The sequence below is a fragment of the Mauremys reevesii genome, unplaced genomic scaffold, assembly GCF_016161935.1.
Source record: "Mauremys reevesii isolate NIE-2019 unplaced genomic scaffold, ASM1616193v1 Contig132, whole genome shotgun sequence".
Classification (NCBI taxonomy): Eukaryota; Metazoa; Chordata; order Testudines; family Geoemydidae; genus Mauremys; species Mauremys reevesii.
In genome coordinates this window covers 64374-70509 of record NW_024100752.1, presented here as the reverse complement: position 1 = coordinate 70509, position 6136 = coordinate 64374, and positions in this window count along the sequence as shown.

Below are 6136 nucleotides of genomic sequence, written 5' to 3'. Positions count from 1 at the left end.
CACATTCGATTTGGGTGTAGTTAGTTTCTGCTTTGCTTAGAGTGCGTGAAGCAAAAGCAATAGGTCTCTCTTCTCCCGAAGGCATAATGTGTGACACAACTGCTCCCACTCCATAAGGGGAGGCATCGCAGGCCAATTGTAGGGGTAAGGATGGATCAAAGTGCGTTAGAACTTCAGAATTTAGCAATGCATCCTTAGCTTTGTTAAATGCAACATCACAGGCTTCAGTCCACTTCCAGGCCTTGTTCTGCCGAAGGAGCCCGTGAAGTGGTTTTAGCAGTGTGGCTAACTGTGAGATGAACTTTCCATAATAGTTCAGTAGTCCTAGAAACGAGCACAGCTGGCTTACATTTCGTGGTGGGGGAGCCTCCACAATAGCTTTAACTTTTGCAGGGGGCTTATGAAGACCTGCAGAATCAATGATGTGTCCCAAATATTCAACAGAGGGCTTGAAGAATTCACACTTGTCTTTGCGAACTCGTAGGCCATACTCTTCCAGTCTTTGTAGGGTAGCCTCTAAATTCTTTAAGTGATCCTCTTCATTCCTTCCAGTGACCAGGATATCATCCAGATAGCACTGAACTCCTGACAAGCCACACAAGATCTGGTCCATAGCCTTCTGGAACAGGGCGGGAGCAGACGTTATTCCGAAGGGTAGGCGACAGTATCGATAAAGCCCCTTATGAGTCACAATAGTCAACAGCTCTTGGGACTTTTCATCAACGTGCATCTGTAAATATGCTTGACTCAAATCAATCTTACTGAACTTTTGTCCCCCAGCCAGGCCTGCGAAGAGGTCATTGATGCAGGGAAGCGGGTATTGCTCTGCACACAACATTGGGTTGACAGTGACTTTAAAATCACCACAAATCCGGAGAGAGCCATCTTTCTTCACTATTGGAACGATAGGAGTGGCCCATGAGCTATGGGTAACTGGTATTAGGACTCCATTGGTGACCAGGCACTCCAGGTCTGCTTCAACTTTTGGCCTGATGGCATATGGCACAGTTCAGGCTTTCAGGTATTTTGGTGGACTGTCAGGTTTAATGTTCAATGTCACAGTGATTCCCTTCATACTTCCCAAATCCTCTCCAAAAACAGCAGCATGTTTCCTTAGTATAGGGGTTAGACTGGTTTCTTCTTTAATCATCCAGTACACTTCTGCCCAGTTCAGTTGAATCTTCCCAAGCCAAGACCTACCCATTAAGGCTGGGTAGTTACCTCTCACCATAAACAGTGGCAATTTAGCAGCCTGTCCATTGAGCTCCACCTTAACATCAATAGTGCCCAACATGGGCACAGCTTCTCCCGTATACGTCTTCAGAACCGTTTTTGTTGCCTTAAGCGGAAGATGCTGTAGCTTTTCTTTATACACAGTCTCGGAGACCAGCGAGACAGCTGCACTGGTGTCCAGTTCCATGAGTATAGGTTTGCCATCCAACAATGGAGTTACCCAGTATTCATGTGAGCCCATTGCCAAAGACAAAACATGCAGTGGCACTTCCTCTTGCGATGAGGTGTCATTTTGATCATCCTGGGTCTGCTCTAGGGTATGCAGGGTTCCTCTTTTTGTCGGCCAGACCACAGGCCTCTTTTTCTTTTGTTTACAGGCACACTCAATGTGTCCCTTTTTGCCACAGTGTCGACACACCAGATCCTTACACCAGCATTTTGATGCCTGGTGACCCAGCTTACCACAGCGGTAACATTCTTGACTCTGCACAGTTTTGTGGGTAGGTTCTTGTGACACTTTTTGCACCCTAGGGGATACACCAATGTATTGTGCCTCCCTTGTAGCCAGTTCCATGGAGACAGCAATATCAACAGCCTTCTGTAAGGTAAGCTGAGCCTCTGTCAGTAGGCGCTTCCGTATAGCTTCACTGTAGAGGCCACACACTAACCTGTCACCCAGGGCATCATTTAACATCTCTTTAAATTCACAGTGTTCTGCTAGCTTTTTTAAAATTGCTACAAATTGTACAACTGTTTCATCTTCCTTTTGGTCTCTTTTGTGGAACCTATATCTTTCAGCAATTACCAGTGGTTTTGGGGAAAAATGGGACCCCAGGATTTCCACAATGTCACTGTAAGATTTAGTCACTGGCTTAACAGGGTGCAGTAAGCTGCGTAGCAGGGAGTAGGTTTTAGCCCCTACAACACTTAAGAATATTGGCACCTTCTTCGCTTCTGTAATGTCATTTGCAATAACAAAAAGCTCAAAACGCTCAGTATACACATGCCATTGCTCTATATTCTCATCAAAAGGTTCCAGTGGCCCGGTCAGAGTAGCCATGATTTTTAGTTTCACTTTTACAGTCAGTGCAAACAAGCAGTTTTTGTTTGTTTGTTTTTTCTTTACCTTGACTTCTACTTCCTTCTGTTACTGGAGCAGCACTGGAATCCCATCTATCGTCGCCACTTGTTATATCCTTGGGGGCAGCCGGTTTAGGAAGAAATTACTTGAGGCCAGAGAGCAGACAGCTAACAAAACTACCATTTATTTACAGACACAGAGCTCACCCAACCAGCCGAAGCTGGCTGGACTATCCCCTAATAATCTAACTCAGTTGCCATAGGAACAAAAACCATGACAACCAAATACACAACAAGCTTTGAGTCTGTAATAGTGTGTGCCCAACCTTCCTGGTCACCCAGGGCCCAGATGCCCTTTCGTCAGCAGCACTCCAAAGGCTGGTGCACGTGGCCTCTTCTACCCACTGCCCATGGCCCTGTGGCTCCACGAGGAAGCTCCCCCGATCAGACTGGGGCAGGCTGGCAGGGCTGTGTGTGCCAAAGGGCTTCCTCAGGGCTGTTGGGAGAGGCCTCTTGCCCGCACTAAATTACACATGTCTACAACATTCAAATGTGCAAAACAGCCCCTTTGATCATTGCATAAAATGTCCTACGTGGAGATACACACAGCTTGGCCCTATGCCTAGTAACTGGTGTGTTCCATCCCTGGCTCTGCCCAGACCCCCGTGCATGGGTCCCAAAGAGAGCATGTCACATACCTAAGGGCTGTTATTCCCTGGGTAAATCTCACCAGCCCAGCCCCACGTCCCCGGGATGCTCTGCCCAAGAGATTTGTTACACTCGCTGCTGGCGAGAAAACATTTCCTGCAGAAGTGGGGTGGGGGCACCGATGTTTGCTTCTCTCTGTTCTCACCACTTCCCAGACAGCGTGCGAAAGCTAAGGGCTCCGGCCTGGCAGCACACAGGAATAGTCACTGTTGCCTCATCTCTCTGGCTAAAAACAAGCAAGAAAAATGTGACTGTGCTGAATATTTGGAGGAGTCAGTCACACAGCAACCCTGCACGGCTGCCACTGACTAATGGTGATGAATGGAAAGGGAGCGGCACCAAACACTCTGTCCTGCACTCAGGACAGCCAGTGGAAGGGCGGTCGTTGGCTTCCTGGGGCACGGTCAGTGACAGTATCTAAAGTGGTCACACCAAGGGAAGAATCTTCTGTCAAACTTGTCCATGCCAAGTAGGTGGGCTGGTGCAGGCAGGACACATTTGCTCAGAGGAGGCTGCACTGCACTGCACTGGAAGGTGTGATTGCAGCCCAGCGAGGCTGGTTCTAATCTAGCTAGCCGAGCTAGAAATAGCAGTGAAGAGGCAGCAGCCCAGGCATCAGGGCAAACTGTACCTGCCAACACTGGGAGTGTAAGTGTGTTGCTAGTCTGCTCCGGGGCCTGTGCTGCTGTGTCTTCACTGCTATTTTTATCTGTGTTTGCTTGGTTAAAGCTAGCTCGGGCGAGCACCCTCGAGCTAGTCCCCTCTCTGACTGCGATGCAGACATACCTGGAGACATGGGAGGGATTCAGTAAAAGGCAGGATGCCCCCTGCAGGGAGTGGGTCACCTGCATTGCACTTCTCAAGAGAGACGCTCCCGAGAGTTGTACACTATGAAATTCTACAGCTCTGGCTAGGTCGTTCCTCACCACCAAAATGGGAAGCCGGTAAGAGCAATGCAATGCTTCTCATGGTACCTGTGCCCTCAGCCAGTGATCATTTCTGATGTCAGTTACATTGTGGGGGGAGTTTTAAAAGCACCTTGGGTACATCCACACTGTGTGGGGGGAAACAACCCTTGATGGTGAGTCTCAGAGCCTGGGTCAACTGACCTGGGCGTGTGGAGCTCGCACTATGGGACTAAAAGTAGTTGTCTAGATGTTCCTGCTCGGGCTGGATGCCAGGCTCTGAGACCCTCGCCCCTCTCACTGGCTCCAGCCCAAGAGAAAGCGTCTACACTGCTATTTTTAGCCAGGTGAGCCTGAGTCAGTTGACCGGGGATCAAAGACTCACTGCCACCAGTTTGGCAGTGTAGATGTACCCTAAGTGACAGGAATGCAGACCAATGGGAGCTTTCTTCAGCTTTTCTTTGGGAAGAAGATTCTTCCCTTTCGTGATTCTATGGCCAGGGAAAGAGCTGCAGCCATTGTTTCAGAGGCCTGGCTTTTTGACTCTCATGAAAACGTTCACAGAAGACACAAGAGACACGCGCTTTCGAGCTAAGTAGAGCTCTTCTTCAGGTCTGTGTGCAGCCTGAGATCTTCTCCACGCCACCTAGAGAAGCTGGGCCAATAAAATATTACCTCACTCACCTTGTCTCTCTCATAGCCTGGGACTTTTTGGATCATTTTTCAGTAAAAATTGTTTTCAAAAACTGAATTTTTCACATTTCACTTTGTTTGGGGGAAGTATATATATATTTTAAAAATTAAAAATAATTTCCTGCAGAAAAAAATGCTGATATTCCATGTAGAGCTGTTTAAAAAATTAATCAATAAAATTGCCCCCATTGCGCACATTGAAGGGACCTTAGCTCAGAAGTTCAACGTATTGGGCTCAATGCAGGAAACACTGAGTGAAATTCACTGGCCTGCGCTGTATAGCAGCTCAGACTGCTTGATCTAGCGGTGCTTTCTGGCCTTAAAAATCTGTGAAAAGAACTTTGGAAAATGAAGCTTGTCGTGCTTTGGTGTATTCCAGTGGCAAGAGCGCACACATTGGGAACGGCTTTACATGAGCAAGCCCTGGGTCACGTGGGCCGCAGAATTCAAAGGGAGAGTTTTAAATCCAGGGAAGTGATGTGGTTAGGCTGGGTGCTAGTTTTGCTAAGGGCTGAGCTGTCCTGCAATAACACACTGAAGCCTGGTCTACACTAGGCGTTTAAATTGGTTTTAGGAGCGTAAAACTGATTTAACGCCACAACCGTCCACACTAGGAGGCACCTTATATCGATTTTAATGGCTCTTTAAACCGGTTTCTGTACTCCTCCCTAACGAGAGGAGTAACACTAGTATCGGTATTACCATATCGGATTAGGGTTAGTGTGGCCGCTGATCGACGGTATTGGCCTCCGGGCGGTATCCCACAGTGCACCAGTGACCGCTCTGGACAGCATTCTGAACGCTGATGCACTGGCCAGGTAGACAGGAAAAGCCCCGCGAACTTTTGAAATTCATTTCCTGCTTCCCCAGCATGGAGATCTCATCAGCACAGGTGACCACGCACAGCTCATCAGCACAGTTAACAATGCAGTCTCCTGAGAATCCTAAAAGAGCCCCAGCATGGACTGCACGGGAGGTACTGGATCTGATCGCTATCTGGGGAGAGGATTCAGTGCTAACAGAACTGAGTTCCAAAAGACGAAATGAAAAAGTATTTGAAAGAATTTCTAAGGCTATGACGGATAAAGGCCACAGCAGGGACTCCGTGCAGTGCAGAGTGAAAGTTAAGGAGCTCAGACAAGGCTACCAGAAAACCAAAGAAGCAAACGGAAGGTCCGGGGCAGGTCGAAAAACATGCCGCTTCTATGCTGAGCTGCATGCAATTTTAGGGGGCTGCGCCACAAGTACCCCACCCCTGATCGTGGATTCCGAGGTGGGGGTTGTAATCTCTGCCATGGCTGAGGATTATGCAGACGGGGAAGATGAAGATGAAGAAGAGGAGGAAGACCTAGCAGAGAGCACACAGCACTCCGTGAGCCCCAGCAGCCAGGAGCTTTTTATCACCCTGACGGAATTACCCTCCTCCCAGCCCTCACAAGCCACTATCCCAGACAATGACGCCATGGAAGGGAGCTCTGGTGAGTGAACCTTTGCAAATAGCAAACATTGTTTTTTAA